Genomic DNA, 23,697 nt, shown 5'->3' with positions numbered 1-23,697 from the left:
TTTCAGTGAAATATCTCAATTTACCTTCGACATTAAAATTGATTTGTTGTAGAGCACTAAAGTAATCTCAATTAATGTAACATCTGGTAACAGCAAATCCTTTTCAGTGAAATATCTCATTTAACCATCGCCCTTCATATCAATTTGCAACAAAACATAAAGTTAATCAAAATTAACAATATAGAACTTGTTATTTGCAAATCTTTTTCAATTGAGTATCTCAATTATAGTTCGTTTTCAACAGTAAATCGTTATAGAATGTTAAATTAATCCTAACTAACAGCGATTTCCGCGTCATCCTGATGTTTCTGCGCCCTTATAAAAATAAATTTTATATAAAAAAAATCAGGGGCTGACACAGGACATGGAATTTTTCCGTGAGCATGACGTGAAATATTGTGCCATGCAAGAGCTACTCACTACTCAAATGCTGCATTATTAGTAAATGGCAAAGTGATTCAACAAGTACCCATTAGTTCCGAACATAAGTCAGCACTATGGTGTTGCCTACGCTAGCATTTAAAATTTCCCGTTTCCCTGTGTAACATCGCAACTACATTCTGAGTTTATAGCCTTCAAAAAATATATATATATATATATATATATATATATATTTATTTTCAGTGTCATTTTTGTAAAATAACCTTTATTTGCTAGGTTCAGGCAGGCAGCAATTTTCTTATAGTTTGCAGATTATTATCACCATTACGGCATGCTACTTTCATTTACGTCGCACTAGAGCTGCGCAATGTGCTACTGGTGACGGTCTAGAAAACAACCAGAGGGATGATCCGGAGTTAACATTCATACGTCACGTCCCGTTTTACAGGGAAGACAGAGTTACGCACAACTCATTCATCGTAATCTTGAACAACGAGGAATCTCCAATCCAATATCCCTAGAGGTATTGATTTGTTACGGGAGCTTGTAGGAATTTGTGACAGCGACAGATTTTTCATATCCGTCGTTGAACAACCGAACCAATTTTTTTAGTTTACAACTGCTAATGTTCATCTCCATAGCCTTTGTAATTCTGAACCAAGACAAGGGAACTCCAGTATAGAGTATGGGAGAAATTTGCCTTCATGGAAGACTTTTTGATGGAAACAGCCCGCATTTGCGTTACATGGAGAGGAGGACCACGAGATCCTCCCACGGTTAGCCTGACGGCAAGGGCACTCTAACCCATGATTTGTCTACCATAGAGGATATTTCACGTCAGCACTGTGGTTGGTGAAGCCGGATGTGGAATTCGTATCTACAAGCCATTGTCGGGAATCGAATCTGGTTCCCCTCATTGGAAGGCGAACGCTCTATCCCCTGGGAAATCGCGGCTCCCCGACAGATTTAGCGGGATCCAGTCTCCATTCTGCACACGAGGAGTCTTCGATCGGAGGAAATCGAATTCACGACCCCTCGGAGATGGGCCCAACGCCCCATCAGCTGGCTATCCTGGCCCCTATTTTGCCCAAAGCATAAAAATTTAATTAACTAGCCCTCATTCTAGTAGAACTGCAGAAAAATAAAAACACAAAATTAAATTCGCCTCGCAAAAGTTTAATTAATGGAATTCGAAAAATTAAAAATAGTTTACTTTTGTCTTAAATGTATTTTATTTTTAATTTTGCAATACTGAATCAATCAAATATGAAAACATACGAAAGAACTTCGATCAAAAATGAAAAAGGAAAACCATTTTCTTTCTTTCTCTTCCGACCTAGTATTGGAATGTTTTCTTTCAGAGAGAAAGATCATTTTTTGCGTGAAGAGATTTTTCTTCCTGCCCTACAATTCCGATTCCTGTCAGTTGAAACTTCGCGTGTTCTAAAGATATGACAGAAACAAATAAAGCAATCTCATTGTCTCGTGCGTTAGAGGACATGCTATGCATAAACATCAGAATCTGTCGCACGCCAAATTAAAAGACCTCAAACAAGACAGTTTAAAGAATTGTTTAATGCAATTGTTTCCAGCATTGACACTCTGCGTAATTTTATTTTATTTTATAACCGTTGTTGAACAGCCGACTTAATTTTGGGTTTACGACTACTGTTCAACTAAGTAGCCTTATCATTTTGAACCCAATCCGGAAGACAAGGGAACTCCTAGATCAAGTATTGGGAGAAATTTGCCTTCGTGGAAGACTTTTTAGTGTAACTAACCCGTAATTTGCATTGCATGGAGAGAAAACCCACGAAATACTCACACGGTTAGTCTGACGACAAGGGAACTCTAACCCATGAACCGTCTACCACTGAAGATATTTAACGTCAGCACTGTGGTCGGTGCAAGCCGGATGCAGAATTCGTATCGACAAGCCATCCCAGGAATTCGAAACCGGATCACCTTATTGGGAGGCGAGTGTTCCATCCCCTGAGCCACCCCGACTTGGAAGTCAATTTACAGGAGTGTTTTTACGCTAAAATTTGTAGGATCAGATTCTGCCACCCGCCAAGTTAGAAGGCTTCGAAATTGGCAGTTTGAAGAATTGCTTAGTGAAATGGTTTTCAGTATTGCAAAGCTGAACTCAAATTTGCAATGTTTGCGAAACATATCATTGGTTTTACTGTTTATGTTAAAATGATTTCTATCTCAAAATATTTCCGTGAAAATCTCAGAATGTATAAAAACAGTTAAATAAATCGGGAAATTAGCGAAATGACGTTACGTTTAAACCCATTCGTGAAATATTTTCAAAACGAGAATACAATGAATCCAAACTTGAACAATTTCACCCCCTAGGAGTGCCTGGAACCACAAATTCTTAAACAGATCCCTCATCTTTATTGCAGATATGGACTATCCAGAAAATATTTTTTTATTTGAATCACAGGGCCTGTTATTTAACCTATTGTATTTAGTATATATATTATTTGACCTATTATTTCAAACTAAGAGGAACGATGTTGCAAAACAGATTTTTTTTACTTTAATGCTTAGCCTATGGAGAAAATACCAAATGTTACTCCCTATATCTTAAGTTAAGGATGAGTGGTTGTTTTTACCATTAAAATGGTGAATACGAAACATCGAGGCTAAATATAGCCATATAAAAATTATCGATAAAAAGTACTGAAACTTTAGACTTAGCCACTAGATTTCAAACTTTGGATACGAAATATCCAAAGAGCATCTATTCATAATACCAATACAATAACAGTGAAAATTATTGACGAATATTGAAACATAATTCTATTAAACTCCAACTACACTGGTTATCATAAATTAAGGAAAATTCACAAAAATCGCGATAACTCAAGAAATTACACATGGAATTTTATGAAACTTACCCACAATATACAACACATAGTAAGGTATTAAACAACATAAAAAGAAATTATCAGACATTAATAGTAGTATAGAAATTAGCACATGTATAAAATAAACAAATTGGAAGTATCGGTTTGCAATAGAAAAAGTACCTTTAATATGGAATATGATTGCCTCTAGAAGCAATACAGCACAAACAGCGATGTGTGATGCTTTCAATTATGCGGTCTATCAGTTCAATAGGAAGTGAGAGCCATTGCTCTTGTAAAGCAGTTGCAAGCGTGGCAAGGGTCTGAGGGGGCGGATTGATGGCAGATACACGCCTCCCTAGAGCATCCCAAACGTGCTCGATAGGATTCAAGTCCGGGGATCGAGCTGGCCACTCCATGCGAGTAATTGTTTCCTGTTGAAGATAATCATCAACAATGCGAGCTCTGTGTGGTCTTGCATTATCGTCCTGTAACAGGAAGCAATCACCAATTGCCCCGGCATATGGGCGCACATAAGCATCAAGGATGTTGTCTCGATAAACCTGAGCATTCACGGTTCCCCTTGGAAAGACATGGAGGTATGTGCGCCCTCCTAAGGATATGCCTCCCCAAACACAGACACTGCCTCTTCCGTATGCATCTCTTTCACGGATGTTTGATGGATGATAACGGGTCCCAGGTTCTCTCCATATCAAATAACGTCTACTGTCACTTTCTAGACTAAACCTGGACTCATCCGTAAAGAGAACAGGCCTCCATTGATCTGACGTCCAGTGGACATGTTGTCGGGCCCACTGCAAACGGTCTCTCCTATGGCGTGATGTGAGCGGCACGCAAATGGCTGGTCGTCTCGCATACAGACCACCTTCGTGGAGCCTTCTGCGCACAGTTGACGTTGACACCAACCTTCCGGTGGCTGCAGCAAGAGAGGATCTAAGATGTGTCGGAGTAGCGGTTCTATTCCTGCGTGCACTTAATGTCAAATATCGGTCATCGGCACTGGTCGTAACAGTTGGCCGTCCTTGACTGAACCTCCTAGATGCCGAATCTGTGGTTTGAAATTGCCTCCAAAGTCTATGAACCACAGATGGACTCACATTTAGCCATCTGGCCACTTCTGATTGACTCTGCCCTGCCTCTAGTCTCCCGATGGCTCTCCATCGTAGTTCTTCAGGCAAATGATGCCTAGAGGTCATTATTACGAATTGGCTATCTCAGATTTTCAATGTCGCAATCACAGTAAAATTTGTGTGCTTTCTCTCAAACTTGGACTTTTATGCTCCAGGCAGATGACGTAAGCCGAGTGCAGCGCCACTAATTTGCATATTGCAATTTTACTCAGCTACTCTTAGTGGACAACATATGCAAATTTTGCACGGTTTGGCTTACTTTTGAAAGAGTTATCGCTATTTTTGTGATTTTTCCTTAATTTATGATAACCAGTGTATATTAGACTGCTCTTTGTACTATAGATTATAATGGATTTAAATAGATTTCATAGCACTAGTCAAAAAAGCAAGGGATACGAAGTACGCATAGTGTTATTAATTATAAATTGTAACCTTGTGATAGCCTTTGAGAAAGTTATGGATAAGCAAAAGGATTTTTATGCCACTAGACTTAAAATTATGAATATTTGTAGGGCAATATTCCATCTGATATCTATTTATATATATACATATGCTCATATATATATGCAGGGTGATTCTAAAAAGATGAGCAAAATTTTAGGAAGTGATAGTACACACCCAAGCAAACAATTTTTATCAAAGAATGCATGGTCGAAAACAAAACGCAGAACCGCTAGAGGGCGTTAAAGTTTAGGTTCTTATATGAGGCAAAAACACACAAAGAACGATGAAGTTAAGTTATGAAAGCAAATTTAATGGCATGTGATTACAATAAGTGTTCAAAACAGTGGCCTGCAGTGGCTGTGCATGCAGTACAACGGCGAAGAAAAGATAGGCGAACATTCTGAAACACACCAGGCATATCACGAACTTTCCCTGCAGCGGCCGAAAGCTTGGCGACAAGTAACGCAGTGCAGTAACTCACAACAGGAATGAAGCTTTCACTTTTGCATCAAACAACTTTCCAAATGCACCAGCATCTTTGCGTTTTGTTTTCGACCATGCATTCTTTAATAAAAATTGTTTGCTTGGGTGTGTACTATCACTTCCTAAAATTTTGTGCATCTTTTTTAGAATCACCCTGTATATATATGTATATATATATATATATATATACATACAGTTAAAAAACACGCGTTGGCTAGCTTATAACGGCACATATAATTACGACATATATTATTAATTTGTTCGCAATTCTTTCAATTCGTTTTAGATTATTTATTTTTATTATGTTTATTTTTTATTCTTTTATTTTTATTCTTTTATTTTTTTATTTTATATTTTTCGACTGTTCGATCGATTCGTTGGGACAATTTGTTCGGTAGGCCAATTATTAAACAAGTTAATCTGAAGTTTTGTCCGGAATATGTCATTTTATTTCGAAACAGTCGAAAAAGATAAATCTTCTGATATGTCTGTACTTTTGAACAACAGTGTTCTTTAAATTCTACCCGTTCAGTTAAAGATTCAAAATTACGGTAAAAGTAACCGATATTATTCGAAACGTAATAAACGGAAAAATCCTGAACAGCAACCGTTTTCCCAAACCGTCAAACAAAACAAATAGTTACGAGAAATTCGTATGTAAACGGCACAAATTCAAAAGTTGCCCGCTTATTTTTACTTTTATTGACTGTGAAGCATGATTCCTGGTAAAAACAGAATCCTGATAGTTGGTAGTAGTTATCCATTAAAAAGAGATCTAGTTCCCACGCTTGATGCAACAACTCTTTGGAGCTCTATAAATATTCTTTTAAAACCATCATATAATTCTTTTACTCAGCTAAATCTACATAAAAACAACATGTAATTCCGAAAGGCATCTACGGTGAGTCCTTTCCAGCCTCAGGGAGGTCTATTTATCCATTTTTAATATTCAGATTTTGATGTTCCATTGATGTAGGCTTAGAGTACCAGACCGCCATATTAACATGTCTTTCAATGCTAACTGATTTCAATGGTAATTTTGAAATCAATTATTTTTACTAACACTTTTCCATTTTTAACTTATAACACATCATTTCATTCGCCCATGCGATTATCTTTCAGTTTTTATTACTTATATATCTTCCGGCGGTCTGGTACTCTTTATTTCAATATCATTTTAAAAGTGTCGTAAATGTGAATAGGCTATCGCTGTGTTAAATTTTACCATTTGTAAACTCTGACTTTGGTCATTGTAATTAATGTCTTATTGTTCTCGCTTCAATCTATTTTTTATATTTGCTGTTCCCCTAAATGTCCTTTATTGCCCGAAACCCTGTTTTTTAATTTTCTCCCATCCCTTGATTTTTCATAGATTTTTATAGAGACTTCACTTTTCAATGTTAACGGTGTTCTATTCTCCATAGCAATTTGTAAACAAACTTCATGATTTCAGATACAGTTAAATGCGTTTAATCACGTGCCATCCAAGTTCTTTTATTAAATTTCTATAAATTAGACCTTATGCTGCTCTATATCTTTTCCAATTCCATGTTGTATTCAGTTAATATTAAAGTCAGAGTTTACAATTCTTTAATATTTTTTCCTTTCTTCCTTTCCTATTGTACATACATTATTCCAATGCATTTTTTATTATCATTTTACATATGTTAGGGCTATTCATATTTTCTAATAGTAGTTTAATCACATGTTTTTTTTTTTTTCTTAAATTACGTATTGTGTGTACTTTTATTACGACCTAAGTCTTTCATGTATTTTTTTACATAACTTATGGTCAATTAGTATTCTTTTTCCCAATCAAATGATTGAAATATAGAATCAACTCAATGATGGACAGCTTCAGGTCAACTATTCAAGACCGGTACTAATTAATAAATTGCCATATCTACTCTCACCACTTTAATTTATATCCTTAAGTTTGATTATGTTTCATTAGCACAGCGATGACCTATCACCTTAAAGTAATTATTTACATTGCTGTAACACTCCATGGCCCATTGTAAATCCTCTTTATTTCTTCTTCTTCTTATCTATCTCCAGTATAGTTATTGATCTATCTTTTATTTTATTTTAACTGATACATATTTTGGTTTTCATTTATTCTCATGTTTTGTGTGCTGTTGCCAGTGGCTCAATACTAGTTATCATAGTTTGTAACAATTAACTAGGATTGTCTAGCACTGTCTAGCTTCGTCTTCGACTATATTAGTTTTTTGTTTAGTGTATTTCTATTAATGCTTTAGTTCTTGCAATTATCATATTAATTAACATTGATAATGTAATGATCTTAATATTTTTGTCTCTGCCTAGCGCCGCAATAACGTTTTTCTTTATTTATTGCGTTTACAGTTTCATTGCTGTAATTATCTTGGTCAATCATAAATTTACAATTTAATGACACGATGGTAGAATTCTTAAACTAGTCTGATAGGTTTTTTAGCCTAAACAATTTATCTTAATTCACATAAGCAATACTTTATTGTTTTCGCTCATGTTTTCATTCAGCCTAGCGCTGCCATTAAGCGTAAATACCCCACGATTTCCTCATAACTTGTTTTTATGCACTTAATGCAGTGTTATCATAATTTTCGACTGTTTCACTAATCTTTGAATCACTGGCATCGGCGCACACTAGCATCAATGAAGCATCACATCAAATCAAATTTTTAAATAAAAATTTTTACATCTTTCTTGGAATGATTTTTTCTGGGTAACTGGTTGGGACTCACCATCGCCATTTAAAATAAAAAAATTAAAAAATTGGTAACTAATACTTTAGTTTCTCGAAACGTCATTTTCCTCTGACGTATTGACTCTACGCATTGACTGACAAAAATCTCTGCTTACATATTGACTACCTTCTTTCATGGCTAATTCACAAGTTACAGACAATTGTCAAAACCCTGCAAGATCAACAAGATCCCAACGCAGAGTTACACAAACCTTTCAAAGAATTTACTACAATATCTCACTCACAGAAACTCCTTCCAGACCAAAAAATTCTCATCGAAAAGATAATAAAATCATACAATGTCCTGATACTAATACATCACCTTCAGTAATCGTTGATCTCACCTCTGTCTATGAACATACTTCTCCGGTAACCAACGACTACATCATCAGTGATACTCCAACTTCTACCAACAAAAATACCTCCATCATGTCACAGACTAAAACGGATATCGAGCGCCTTCTGCAAATAATAGAGAAAAACGTCAACTACAGCTATCATAAGAAAATATTCCTTCCGCAGGAACCACGATCTGCTTGTATCAACGCAATTCAACAAATAAGGAAGATAACTTCGGAACAAGAAACTCATGACTTGATAAACTCTAGAAACTTCCAAACATCCTTAGACAAGAAAATTGACGACATACGAATAAAACTTGCTGACTTTTCATTAAATGTTCACTCCTCAAACCCACTAAATCAAATTGAAGAGAATCTAAGGACCATCAACGCAAGACTCGAAAAATTAGAAAATACCACCTCTATCAATGTTGATGTTCCACGAGTAATAATACCACCAAAACCAATAATAGTAAGACCACAAGAAGACTGCTCCACAACTGATATCGTGGAAAGGCTGATTCAGGAAGAACCTAAACTGCCCGTGAAAAAAGTCTACAGAAACAGCAAGATGCTGGAACTAAAGTTTCATAACAATCAACATAAAGAAACGGTCCTCTCAACCTTACAAAAGACAGGCATCCAATATCATGACAAAGACGTAAAGTTGTTCTCTCTAATTCTTCTCAACACACCTACCACATTCACAGAAACTGAGATTATTGACTTGATAAAAATCAATGGCAATTTCGATCCTGCCTACGATATCATCAAACTGACCAAAGAAATCCCACATAAAAGAGATAATTCTAAGAGACATATTATTATAAGAGTCAACAGAAAACTCTCCATCAAGCTTTTGAATCTTAATTATTTCTATGCTGGACTACAACGTTGCACAATTAAAAAAAGACTGGTCTTATTAAGATGCAGAAAATGCCAGACAATAGGCCATCACCAAAACACATGTATTGAGTCACACTGTTATTGTGAGAAGTGCGGATACCAAGGTCATAGTATTGAACATTGCACGGAAAAAGAAGAATACTGTATAAACTGTCACTCATCCAACAAAGACTCCAATTTAAATCTCGACTGTAATCACAGAGCCTCCTCACCTTCCTGCCCAACTTACCTGCACGAACTTAAAGAGCTACGTCAATCCAATCTAGTCTACACAAATCCCTACTAAAAAGACATATATATTTGCTTGTTAACATTTCTCTATATCTAGTGATACTTTTAACTCTATTAGTTTTTTTTTTTCAGCGCTATCTTTTTTTTTATTAACTTATTTTATTCATTTCTTTTTACATTCCATATTTTTTTTCTTTCCATTTCTTACTTTTCCTCATTTTATTTATTTTTAAATTTTTAAGGCAACTTTCATTCTTGTTTAAACTTTAGTTTCTAAGCATTTCAACTTAATTTCATTTAGTAATGCTTAATCAATTTAATAATGATATAAAACAGTATACTATATCAACAAATCTTGACGGACTTAACATTCTACAAATTAATCTTCAAAGGTGCAAAGCAGCTATCTTTTTATTGCAAAAAACGGTTGTTGAGCACGGGATCGATATAGTTTGTTTTCAAGAACCATATTCTCCTAAAGGAACAATAATAGGATACCCAAGCTTTTGGAAACTTTTCGTGTCGGCAGATGGTAAAAGTGGTATATTCATACCAAATAAAACAATAACTCCTCTACAGTTAGATATCCTACAAAATTCAGTTTCGATTTCGATAAATTCATCAAATAATTCTCCATTAATATTAATCTCTTTTTATAACTCTCCAAGTAATAACGAAATAAATTTAATGAAGGATTTAATCTATTACAGCAACAAAAATTTTTATAATTCACCTACTCTAATTTGTGGGGATTTTAATGCTCATCATGACTTCTGGGGATATAACAACAGTGATGCCAGGGGCGATGCTTTACTGGATTTCATCACATCTAATGATTTGAAAATTCTTAATACCCTGCCAGCGACACCGACATTTGTAACCTCCTTAACTTCATCATTTCCTGATCTTACTTTAACAAATAATCCAGATGTTTTAACATCCACAACATGGAATGTAATGGATATAAACAGTAATTCTGACCATAAGTACATATTAATCCAAGTAAATAACACATTCTCTTTTTCCTCATTCACGCGATTCAAAACGAAATACGGAAATCACAATAAGTTCAGAAAGGTTTTTTCAACTTTTAACCTAGACCTAATAGATGATTTAAATACAATACAAAATCATTCAGACCTAAACAGTTTTACGAATAACTTAATTAATAAAATTTTTATAAGTTGTCAACAAACTTACAAAACTAAACTTTTTCATCGTCCAACAAATGCCACTTGGTGGACAACACAGTTAACAATTTACAAAAAAGAACTTCAAGCAATTAAAAGACGCTTTCAACGATCAAATGATACAGAGATTATTAATAAATATAAAACAATTTATAAGAAAAAAAGAGCAGAGTATAAAAAACATATTATACAAGCTAAATATAAAAGTTGGCAGATTCTTTGCGAAAACACTAAGAATATTTACGGTGCCCATTATAAATCTACATTTAGAACAAATTCATATCCAACAATACTCACAAATATATACAACAACAATTCTCAACTTGACGAAGCAAACAGCATTCTCAAAAATCTTTATCCTGACGATAATATTATTCCTACACGTCCATTAATTTACAGTAATAACACACCGGATCCCCCATTCACACACAATGAGTTACAACGCCTAATTAAGTCTCTTAACAGCAAAAAAGCACCCGGCATCGATGGAATAGATTACATTGTAGTTAAAATTTTATTCTCATTTTTCAGTACTTTAATACTTAAATTTTTCAACAAATGTCTTGCTCTAAATTATTTTCCAGATCATTTTAAGAAAGGTCAGGTTTTACTTTTTCTAAAAAAGGGCAAAGATCCAAAGCATTTAACATCTTATCGCCCAATCACCCTTCTACCTTGCTTGGGTAAATTTCTGGAAAAACTTATTATTAAAAGACTAAATTTTCATTTGGAAAATGCAAACGCCCTTTCAGATTTTCAATACGGTTTCAGATTCGGCAAGTCAGTCCATTTAGCTTTGGATAATTTTAAAGATAATTTAACACACCTAAAAAATAATTACAAACACGTTGCAGCTATATCTTTAGATATTAAAAGTGCTTTTGACAACATTCAATATAGTATAATTAATCATGAGTTGTCAAAACATCATATTCCCTCTAATCTTTGCCTTTTCATAGAAAGTATAAACACAAATAGACAAGCAATTGTTTCAACAGATCAAGGTTACGTAACTAAAAACATTTCAAAAGGTTGTCCCCAGGGGTCATGTATTGGTCCTACAGCATGGAATCTTACTATCAATAGTTTGCTTAACATACATTCTGAAAATTATATGATCCAAGCTTTTGCAGACGATCTGATTATACTGACTTTTGCCAACTCAAGGAGAAATTTGGAAGAGATTACAAATAATTCCCTTAATGAAATTCACACATGGCTAATTCAAAATGCTCTAAATCTTTCTATAGAAAAAACAGTTTACATCCACTTTTATAACACAGATCGCAGTGCAATATTTAAAATCAACAATATTAAAATTAAACATTCTAATCATTTTAAATATCTAGGAGTAGTCATTGACAAAAAATTAAACTGGGGTTCTCACATTAATCTTTTAAAACAAAAATCTAAAACATTATTAAATTCGCTTCAAAAAATCAACCAAAAATCATGGGGTATCAACCAAAAAGCGAGAAAATTAATATACAATACAGTAATAATTCCCGCATTAGCTCATGGTTGCAGCCTTTGGGCTACGAATATCTCTCCACGTATTTATCGCTCTTTACAATCTATTCAAAGAAAATTTCTTTTAAACATGAGTAGAGCATATTATTCTACCCCAACGGCAGCACTTCAAGTACTAACAAATATTCCTCCTCTCGCAGAACAGATTATGTCAATATCTTGTTCAACAACCGTAACTCACCTCCAAAAAGATGCCAATTTTAATAATATAACGTATAATACACTAGACTATGAGAAAAAGCTAAAAATACCACATCGCCATCCTTCTTTTCACATAATTAACAAAATAACTTTAGTAGAACAGAATAATTTTGATTTTAACAGAAAAACAAACTATTTTACAGATGGCTCGAAGACAAGCACAGGCACAGCTTTCGCTTTCCTCAATATTACACATTCACAAAGCTACACATTAGACAGGGAAAATTCGGTCTTTCAAGCAGAACAGTTGGCAATCTTTGAATGTATTAAATACATTAAGAGCACTAAAAACTTCAATAATAACGATATTTATGTAATCTGGTCAGACTCAAAATCATCAATATCATCAATACTTGATTTTGACACAAATAATAGAATTTCTTTTGATATTCAACAAGAACTACAACACACATCAATTCAAATTTCCTGGATTAAAGCACACAGCGATAGAGTAGGTAACGAAAAAGCAGATGATTTAGCTAAACAATCTACGAGACAACCAAAAAATTATGTATACCCACTTCCAGTTTCATATCTTAAACGACGTATTAAAGATTCTCTTCTAACAAAATGGCAATTTCAATGGAATAATTCAGACAGAGGCAGACGTCTATTCAAAATTATTAACAATGTCACTTTTTTTAAAACAATTCCTCCAAAACAAGTCATCTGGTTCTTGACGGGTCATGGACCATTCCCAACATTCTTTAATTACCTGCATATAACAGATACTGATCTTTGCACCTGCGGCCAACAAGGTTCGCCTGAACATTATCTCACTAGTTGTTCCTACACTGTCTCCTGGCACAGTCGTCAACCTAGCCCAACAAATTTAGAAATTTGGCAGAAAACTTTTATTACAAACAATACCTTAAACAAAAGATTAATAACAGTTATGAACTTCTTAGCGGATAATGACCATCTATTAAAATTTTAATAACTTCCCATTTTACATGTATAATATTTTTTTTGGTCTTTTTTCTTCCTAAATTCCACACTTTCAGTAAAATCTATTTTTTTTTTTTAAATTTTTAAATTTTTTAAATTGTATGTTATTTAGGCTGGAGTGGAGCTGGACCAGCGGCCAAGTCCTGGGCTATATGGTTAAGGGTTTTCATAACCTAGGTACATGCTCAGGGCTTGGAGGAAAGAAAGAAAAAAAAAGTAGTTATCCATTAGAATTGATATACACGCGAAGTAAAATCTGGGATAGAAGTACATTAGAAAGATCTGAAGATTTTTCTGCTCCCCACTTGAGTATTCGTGTCCTTTTCATTTCGTTTGTAATAGTGGCTATTGTCTTTTTTTTTTTTTTTTTAATTTATTCGAATTCGAGTTTCCCTCACATGCAATCTTTGCAGTTTAAAACACTCATGCGTGTGTGTGTGTGTGTTTTTTAAATGTTAAACACGATGTATATTTAATTTATAATGCATTTAACAAAAATCCTAGAATTTATTTGGAGTATTGTTTTTAAAATAATTTCGAATATTTTATTTTATTTCATAACCGTCGTTGAACAGCCGACCCAATTTCATGGGTTTACGACTACTTACGTTCAACTCCGTAGCCTTGTAATTTTGAACCAATCCAGAAGACAAGGAAACTCCTGGATCAGTACCCCCAGAGGTTTTGATTTGTTGTGGGAACATGGAGGACTTTGAGACTCGACAGATTTAACGTGCATCAGTCACCATTTACTACACGGGGAGTCTTCGGCCGGCGAGGATCGAACCCACGACCTCTTGGATATGGGCCCAGCGCCCTACCGACCAGGCTATCCCGGCCTAATTTCGAATATTTGTACTTAACTACTTTTTTTATTAACTCTCTTTCATATCTGTGACGGCAGAATCTTACCGCGAAGGATCTGGAGATAGAGCGTTCGAATTCCAATGAGATGAACCGGGTTCGAATCCCGGTGATGGCTGGTCATACGAATTCCGCATCCAGTTTGCACGGACCACAGTGCTGACGTGAAACATCCTATGAACATCCGTGATACAGGGATCATGGGTCAGAGTCCCCTGCCGTCAGGCTAACCATGGGAGATGCTCGCGGTTTTCCTCTCTATGTAACGTAAATACTGGTTAGTTCCATCAAAAAGTCCTCCACGAAGGTAATTTTAACCCAATACTTGATCCAGGAGTTCTCTTGTCTGCTGGAATGGGTTCAAAATTACAAGGCTACGGAGTTGAACATTAGTAATCGTAAATCCAAGAATTAGGTCAGCTGTTCAACGATGGTTATGAAATAAATAATAAAATAGACAAACTTCAACCACTTTTCGACTATCTAGTGTATTAAAAACCGTACTATAGTACTGTATCTGATGGCAATGCAAGTTCTAATCATTTTCTGACAATTAACAAGCAGATTTTATTGCTGTAATATTTTCTTACGGAATTTAACGTGTATCCATATTTTGATGATTCTCTAGTTTGTTATTCTATTTTATTTTACATTTTATAACCGTCGTTGAACAGCTGACCCAATTACGGGTTTACGACTACTAATGTTCAGCTACGTAGCCTTATAATTTTGATTGCAATTTGATTGACTTCGTAATTTTTACAACTTGTTTCTATGAAAGTTTCATAATAATTTGTGTTTTAAAAAGAAAGAAAAAATTCGTGTTTCTTTTTTTCTTGTTTTTTTTTTTTTTTTTTTTGAAATTACATATAAATATTTTCATTAAAAAAAATGCTTTAAAAAATCTTCAAACTTTTGGCGTATTAGAGCTATTTTATTTTATCTTATAACTGTCGTTGAACAGCCGACTAAATTTTAAGTTAACGAATACCATTAACTCCGAATCCTTGCAATTTTATACCCAATCCCGAAGATAGGGGAATTCCTGGATCGAGTATTGGGAGAAATTTGTCTTAGTGGAGGACTTATTAATGGAACTAAACCACATTTGCTTTACATAGAGAGGAAAACTACGAAAACCTTCCGCGGTTAGTTCGTCGGCAATGGGACTTTAACCCATGATCCATCTACCACTGAGGATATTTTACATCACCACTGTGGTCGGTACGAGCCAGGTGAGGAATTTGTATAGACCAGCCATCACTGGGATTGAAATCTGGGTCACCACATTGGAAGACGAATGTTCTATCCACTGAGCCACAACGAATCTCTGGCTTGTAATTATTATTTTAAACTGAACTGGAGCCAAAAGCTCGAAAATAATAATTTCAATAATAGGTGCTACAAAGAGAATTTATCGCCATATTCTGGTCAAAGGAAACATATCATCTATTTAGCTTTCTTCGCTTATAATGCTTAAGTTCTGGATAGAGCTTCACTCTAGAGGTAAATACAAGACAACTTTTAGCATTTTATGTCCGGAAATAATTGATTTCAGTGGAATTCAGCTAAATTTTAGCAATTGCGATGGCTCACTTAAGCCAATCAGAAGCCTGCATTTTTGTAAAGTATCGCATTTTGCAATGTGTAAAAAAAAGCGGATTTTTGATTGGCCAAATTTGTCCATCGTAATTGCAAAAGTTCAGCTAAATTCCGCACTAGAAAGCCATGGATTTACGAAATATAGATTTTTTGTGTTCATACGATAGATTAATGAAGACATAAAACAGACGGATTTTACACTTCACTTATATCTTGCTTAAATAAAGTTTATTAAAGAAGGGAACTTAAAATCAACTTTTAATTCGATTTGGGGCCCCCTTCTGATGTGGGACCCAGGGCAGCTGCCCCGTGTGCCCCTGCCTTTGTCAGGCTCTGGCAGTAGTATAAGTTTCAATCGTGCACTGACTGTTACAAACACATTTAATCGCTGAAATAAATGCATCGTCAATACAATATTGACTCTAACACAATTATTGACCATAATTTTTTTCTTTTAAGAAACATTCATTTAATCGCGGTTTCTTGTTAAATTAACTCTCATAAACCACCGAGGAACGATGAGGTAGAATTTATGGGTGAAACGACAAAACTAATGAGCGGAAAAGTATTTTATTTAGTAAAGCTTAACTGGGTTGAACTTCCTAGATCCATATTGGATAAGGTGGAGTCAGACTGGACTACTTTCCCGTCATTTGACGCTTGTGAGTTACTGTCAAAGGTATCAGTAGAGACGAATACAGATGACAACATCTTAGCGAATGAGAACGGTTAATGGCGACCCTTTTCCGGACTGCATTACCCTGTGATCCAAGACAAGCACGTAATGAATTAATTGAGATCATAATGCCAGACCTCGCTTCCCCCCCCCTCCCTTTCTCCTGCTGCAGGGGGGATGGGGGAGTCTCCTCATCTAAATGGGTAAATTGATGACAGCGTCTCGAATAAGGAAAGTGAGAAGATTGGGTCGCAGGAAGCCATATGGCAAGGAAGCATTTCCGATGGGGGTGGAAGTGGTTAATGGAATTATAGTTTTAATGCATTCTAATTCTGGAATAAATATTGGAATAAAAGGATGAGCAGCCATACAATATCGAATGGATATATATAACGAAAAAAGTGGCAATTTTCGTTACCTTTTTAGGTAGCAACGCATTCTACTTGCGCATTAGAATATAAGAAAGTATTAGATCGTCTGTTAGGAAATCATAAAATTTTAAACGATCCTAACGAAAACTTTTACGTTGTTAGGCAATCGATTTATTCATGCATATTAGAATATAAAGATTCATTAGAGCCTATGTGTTGAGGAGCCAAAAAATTTAAAATGAAAAAAGTAGCCATTTTTGTTACCTTTTTAGGTAGCAACGCACAATATATATGTATGGTTACGACGCATGTTTCTTTATATATGGTTATCACGCAAAAGTTTTCGTTATGCATTAAGTTAGAACGCAGAGTTATTTTACAAGGCATTCTACATGCGCATTAGAATATAAAAATGAATTAGATCGTCTGTTAGGAAATCATGCAATATTAAACTATCCTAACGAACACTTTACGTTGTTTGACAAACGCTTAATTCGCTCATATTAGAATGTGAAGATGCATTAGATTCTCTGTTGTGGAGCCACAAAATTAAAAATTATAAACGTAGCAATTTTTGTTATCTTTTTAGGTTGCAATGCATCCATGCATTCTACACGCGCATTAGAATATAAGAAAGTATTAGATCGTTTGTTAGGAAGTCATAAAATATAAAACGATCCCAACGAAAGCTTGGAAAATGCTCTATTCATACATATTAGAATATAAAGAAACATTGCTTTCTCCGTTGAGGAGTCACAAAACTGAAAACGAAAAAAGTAGCCACTTTTGCTATCGTTTTATGCAACAACGCATACTGCATGCGCATTAGAATATAAGAAAGTATTAGATCGTCTGTTAAGATATCATAAAATATAAAACGATCCTAACGAAAGCTTTTACGTTGCTTGGAAAATGTTTTATTCATGCATATTAGAATATAAAGATACATTACTTCCTCCGTTGAGGAGTCACAAAATTGAAAACGAATAAAATGGCAATTTTTGTTACTTTGTTTGGCAGGTAACAAAGTTTTCTTCATGCATATTAGAATGTAAGGAATGTTTATTAGAATATAAAGACGTATTAGATCCTTTGTTATACTACCATGAAATTGAAAAAGAACAAAACAAATAAACAAATTGAACGTGAATAGAAAATTTGCACAATTCACAAATCATTTTTCTTTGTATAACTGTATTTCATTAGAAAAATTACAAAAGACCGATACGCATTTTTATGGCCATTCAATACTTAGAACTAATCTAAAATAGATACACCACAAATAAAGGAAGGCGAATGCAAGTTTGCTTCTTGACCATAGCCAAATTTTTGCTCCAACTTTTTTGTTTTCTTACCAAATTGTCACACATCTGTTTCACAAGCTGAAAAATTCATAATCTTTATAATTCAGTTAAATATAATTTTAGAATTTTCTGAAGACAAAGTGACGAAACGCAGGTGTCAGCACAGCTATGACACCCTTCGAAATGACGACTACATGCAAACAAGAAAAAATTAAATTTAATTTGCTGATCATTTCTTGAAAATTCTGTTTCATTACAGCACATTTCGTTCTTTTTGTCAAAATATATGTAACCGGCTGCGTTTACTGAAATGTATTTTTAACGTTTATGAGATCTTTCATATCAGACATAATTAAAACTTATGAGTTGTAATCACAAAAAATAGATTTTTATAAGAAAGACAAAAACGTCTCTAAAAGATAAAAATGTTTCAATGCATCGTTGGATTTTGTAATGCTACTAAATAATAGTTATGCGAAATCAACTTGAAACTTAACTCGTTTAATATTTTCTAAAAGTTTCATTTCATTAGCATTAATTAGCGGCATAAATCTTTTTTTTTTTTTTTGGAATTTATGTAACAGATTGTATAGCTGAAGCATGTTTGTAACACTTATGAAACCTCCCAGAAACATATTAGAAACTTATGGTTCGTGGTGAGTATAAATTTATGACCCAGAAACATAATAGAAATTTATGACTTTGGTAACATAAGTCAGAACGTTATGACTGATGTTACAAATATATTTCAGCTATACAATCGGTAACATTTATGAAAACTACCAGAAATATAATAGAAACGTATGATTCGTGGAGAGTAGAAACTTATGAATCGTGGTGAGTTGAAACTTATGACCCAGAAACCTAATAGAAACTTGTGACTTAGGTAACATAAGTCAGAACGTTATGACTGATGTTACCGATTGCATAGATGAAACATATTTGTAATATTTATGAAAACTACCAGAAATATAATAGAAACTTATGACTCGTGGTGAGTAGAAACTTATGAATCGTGGTGGGTTGAAACTTATGACCCAGAAACCTAATAAAAACTTATGACTTTGGTTACATAAGTCAGAACGTTATGACTGATGTTGCCGATTGTATAGATGAAACATATTTGTAATATTTATGAAAACTACCAGAAATATAATAGAAACGTATGATTCGTGGAGAGTAGAAACTTATGAATCGTAGTGAGTTGAAACTTATGACCCAGAAACCTAATAGAAACTTGTGACTTAGGTAACATAAGTCAGAACGTTATGACTGATGTTACAAATATATTTAGGCTATAACATCGGTAACATTTATGAAAACTACCAGAAATATAATAGAAACTTATGACTCATGGTGAGTAGAAACTTATGAATCGTGGTAGGTTGAAACTTATGACCCAGAAACCTAATAGAAACTTATGACTTTGGTTACATAGGTCAGAACGTTATGACTGATGTTACCGATTGTATAGATGAAACATATTTGTAATATTTATGAAAACTACCAGAAATATAATAGAAACGTATGATTCGTGGAGAGTAGAAACTTATGAATCGTGGTGAGTTGAAACTTATGGCCCAAAAACATAATAGAAACTTATGACTTTGGTTACATAAGTCAGAACGTTATGACTGATGTTGCCGATTGTATAGCTGAAACATATGTGGATCGTTTATGACTCGTGGTGTCAAACTTAAGACTCGTGGTGTCAAAAAATAGACATTTAATCAAATACCATACTGAGACAATTTCAAAAAATAGATAAAAATGTCTCCGAAGCATTTTGATATCTCCTTTTAATGTTACAAAACTTTTGTATTTTTGCAAGTTTCTTATATTATTTGTTTCGCAAATGGTAATGGACAAAAAGTTCATTAAATTCATTTCTGTATTCTCGTTTGTCCAGTGAAGATTGTAAGTGCGTTAGATCATTTCGAACAATAAAAAACCTAAAAATAACTTAGTTTAGATATGCTATTCAAATTTATTTCGCTTGAATGCATACATAATTAATAAAATTAGTCTTAATCTACACGAAGCTTCGAAATGTAAAGAGTATTTATTTTTAAAAAAAAAATCCTTATACATTTAGAAAATATGGTTTCGTCTTTCAATTGCAAATACGTGATCCTTAAAATGAATATTCAAAACTCAATTATTTCGCCATTATACTTCCCATGCTTTGAAATAAATTGTGAATTTTCCACCATTTTCCTTAAACTTCGAATCAAACTCAGCTTTCTTTACGACTTTAAGATCGGCACTTTCCAAAGTTAAAAGAGATATTTCAAAATTCACGTTTCAAATATTTAAAAATAAATATTATGAAATACATTACTTCTATGAAATGCTCCAATAAATGAAATTAACATTTTTGGTCTAAATTGAAATCTGAATAATATAGCATTTTTGAAAGAAGGTTTTCAATCGTAGCATTTTTAACGTTAGAAAATGCCACGGAAAAAAAATTTAAATCTTGACAAATATATCACTTCTGGGTATTTGCAAATTGCGTTACATTGCTTAAGATCGTTCGGTTTCTGAGAAAATTTAATAAAATTAGAATAGTTGGAAAAAACTAATTCTATTTAAACTAGTCCAATTGATTAAAATATTTATGTCAAATTAATATGCTTTAACTAAATATTCATACTTTGCTATAATACAGGGTAATTTAAAATTAATGTAGCGATTACAAACGGCTATAACTATTTAATGAAAAATAATTTATCTATAAAATTTACACAGAATGTAGAAGGAACTTCAAAATTTTGTATACATGTGAGCCACAGATTTTATATGTGACTTTTTTGGTCACACGGACAACATGTAGGTGGTAGTCCATTTCACGCCGTACACTCTGAAGCATTTGTGCAGTCATTGACGCAAGCGCATTAAAAATGTGTTCTTTGAGTTCCTCAATTGTTTTGGCCATGAGCCACGATAGCTCAGGGGATTGAGCGTTTGCCTTCCAATGAGATGGACTGGGTTCGAATCCCGGCGACGGCCGGCCGATACGAATTCCGCATCCGGCTTGTGCCGACCCTAGTTCTGACGTGAAATATCCTCAGTGGTAGACGGATCATGGGTTAGAATCCCCTTGCCATCATACTAACCGTGGGAGGTTCTCATGGTCTTCCTCTCCATGTAACACAAATGAGGATTAGCTCCATCAAAAAAAGTCCTCCGCGAAGGCAAATTTCTTCCAATACTTGATCCGGGAGTTCCCTTTCTTCTGGATTGGGTTCAAAATGACAAGGCTACGGAGTTGAACATTAGTAGTCGTAAACCTGTGAAATTGGGTCGGTTGTTCAACGACGGTTATAAAATATTTAAAAAAAATTGCTTTGGTAGGGCATTGGACCCATGTCCAAGAGGTCGGGGGCTCGATCGTCGACGGCCGAAGACTTCCCGTGTAGCAAATTGTGACTGATGCCCCTTGAATCTGTCGAGTCACAAAGTCCTCCATATTCCTATAACAAATCATCCCTCTGGGTGCACTTATCAAGGAGTTTCCTTGTCTTCTGGATTGTTTCATAATTATAAGGCGTTCAAAATGTTCACGTGTGCTATATTCTTTCTCCACCAATGAAAAAATTCATACAAAGATTTCAAAAACATGCATTAAGAGCAGACATTACGGAACTCCATGCACATACAAAATATTACAATTATTAAAATAGCTTATATTTTGCGTTATAGAATCTCCGGAACTGTTAATTAACTCAGTATTACAAAATTTAAACTCTCTATCTCTCTCAATTTTCAGAAAACAAATGTTATGTTTTTGTAGATGAATTTTTAATTAAATGAACATAAACTCTTACGTCACGTGTGCTATGTTCTTTCTCCACCAATGAAAAAATTCATACAAAGATTTCAAAAACATGCATTAAGAGCGGACATTACGGAACTCCATGCACGTACAAAATATTACAATTACTAAAATAGCTTATATTTTGCGATACAGAATCTCTCGAACTGTTAATTAACTCGACATTACAAAATTGTAACTCTCTCTCTCTCTCAATTTACAGAAAACAAATGTTATGTTTTTGTTGATGAATTTTTAATTTAACGAACATAAACTCAAATAAAAATACATATACACTGATGAAATTTACGCATTCCGCAAGAAGTACTCATTGTGGAATCATAAATCGAATAATAAATTCAATTTGTTGAATCAAATTAAACTAATTAATTTGCCATAAAGTTTCATTTAGACATCGCCGGGGTATTAATTACAAAGCGTCAGAAAGAAAATATAGCATTTCATTAATTACGTTTAAAAGTTTTGGAGCGGCAGGAAATTTGTCTTCCTTTATTATTTATGGGGGGGAAAAGAATTAAAGAGGATTAAAGGGTGTGTGGGGGGTGTTCTATTCTCTTCTACACAAATATTAATTTTGAAGGAAACGCAAATAAAAATGTAATTTTCAATTAGTTTCAACTTCGAGATGGTTTTGGGAGAGTTTCAATGTGAAGGTTTCATAGAATTATTATGTATGTGAGTAAAAAAATATAGATTTATTTTAGACACTTGTTTGTTTTACACGATTCCGTGAGCCTAGTTTCATATGATATATTTGACTGAAATTGTGTAGAATAATGAAACAAAAAGGATTAGTCAACAAATGCAAACCGCATTAGATTTCGTAAAAATCTTTTCAGGTAATAACTCATTTGAACTTTTTTTTTTCTTAGTAAAATAATAATTAATTTTAACGCAAAAACAAGCAAGAAGATAGGTACTTTATTCACGTCGCATTAGAGCTGCCCGAACTGGCAGTTGGCGACGGTTTGGGCAACATCCCTGAAGATGATTCGAAGACATCGCAATATTGATCCTCAGTAGGGGAGACGGCTCCCCTCATTGGTAGTTCGACGATCTGTGTAAGAAGTCGAGCACTTTACGGTAGAACAGTTTAACGATGACAGATACCACGCATCCTCGGTCCCTACGCAGGCTGATCAAAGTAGTCACCCACCCGCTTACTTTCCGCAGCCAGTGATGCTCGACTTCGGTGTTCTACTGGGAACCGTGTCTTTGCGATCAGTCTACTGGGGGACGCAAAAACAATCAATTTGTAAAAATGAAACATTCTCGCATTAACCCGTTGTGAACCAGAGGTTTCATGAAGGTTAGGTCTCCAAACCTCCGACTCCAAAAACATGATGGTGGTAATGTGGTCAATATTGCTTACCTGCTGCCTTTAATTCCCAGGCAAGCTGGCACCCATCGACCTGAAGCTGGTTTGTCTTCAAGACGTCGCCGGGGATTGAACCCCAATCTTTCACGATGATAGCTGAGTGCCTTAACTACAAAGCTACAGGCGATAAGCTACTTACTCCTAAGCTTCCTTATACGTTTTTTAACATTATTTTTCGAAGCTCTGACGCCAAGAAATATACAAAAGCCAGAGAGATGTGCCTTACACTTGAAACAATGCAGTGATTTTAA

This window comes from Parasteatoda tepidariorum, chromosome 9 (assembly GCF_982258835.1).
Source record: "Parasteatoda tepidariorum strain Cologne lab strain chromosome 9, Ptep-v5.0, whole genome shotgun sequence".
Taxonomy (NCBI): Eukaryota; Metazoa; Arthropoda; class Arachnida; order Araneae; family Theridiidae; genus Parasteatoda; species Parasteatoda tepidariorum.
The sequence above is the reverse complement of the archived record's forward strand: the minus strand, read 5'-3'. Positions refer to the sequence as shown.